Genomic DNA, 1,159 nt, shown 5'->3' on the forward strand with positions numbered 1-1,159 from the left:
GTGTTTGTTTTATAAATTATTTATAATTTTATTTTTAAATACGAGACGGAGTGCGTTTGGCTGACCTGTTTCTCCAGCCCGATTAATCCTGCGACTGAATGACTTTTTTCTAAAAAAAATTGGAATAAATTGATTTTTTTCCCCACTCCAATCAATCGAGCTATTTGTTAGTGTTTGTCATATCTGTGTCAGGTGCTGATCAGTCACGCTCAGCACAGTGCAAACAGCCTGAAATTATTTCTTTTTTGGTGACATTGGCTGTCTTTAAAATTGTGTGCCATTGCACATAACACATTCTTAAAAATAATCCTTGCATTTGATACAGCGCCTGATCACGTCATTGAGACGTCTCAAGCGCTTCACAGGGTAAAGTGTAGTGACTGTGTATTTTGTGGGCGAAACTCATACAAGGAACTCGGCAGTGAATTACTGCAGATTTCACCTTCGTAAATCCCACCAAGAGAGAGAGCAGCACCCTGAACAAGAAAACCCTAACACTGGCCTTCCCCATATATCTGGCAATTTGGGACCTTGTGCAGGAACTTTTAACAACTTTAATAAGACAGCAGCTCAGAGATATGACATGCAGCCCCGGACTTGATGAATTTTGTTGACAAAAGCCTCGTCACATTGTCGAGATACATTGCCTTCTTCCTAATTCACTCTCGTCACCAAAGTGGGATTGTATTGAAGGATTGCCACACGACCCTCCACTTGTCTTTCATTGGATCGACAACTTGCATTTCCTCCCCGGATCAATCAGAGTCTCTCCCGTCCCCACCACACAGTTTGTCACCCTCATATCAGATTACCTTTTAAGATTATTTCTCCCACCAATCCACATTACCTCCTTTGAGACGTCTCAATGACATGATAAGGTGCCCATAATCACATACAAGGATTATTGTTATTATCGTAGTTTGGAGCGCCCTTATTCTCATTCGACTCCACGGCTGTTTGTGGGGACATCAATCCATGCAAATCGGCCTGCAAAAACACACCCTTACGAAATCCACTGAAGCGCTTTGAGACATCCTCCTGATGGGAAAGATGCAGTATCGAATGCGGGGATTTTGTTTTTATTTGAGTTTGAAGATGGGAGCGAAACGGCTCAACGAATTTAGACCAAGAGGAGTAAGAAATCACTTACACAGTGACC

Source organism: Callorhinchus milii, unplaced genomic scaffold (assembly GCF_018977255.1).
Source record: "Callorhinchus milii isolate IMCB2004 unplaced genomic scaffold, IMCB_Cmil_1.0 Scaffold8, whole genome shotgun sequence".
In the NCBI taxonomy this organism is placed as follows: domain Eukaryota; kingdom Metazoa; phylum Chordata; class Chondrichthyes; order Chimaeriformes; family Callorhinchidae; genus Callorhinchus; species Callorhinchus milii.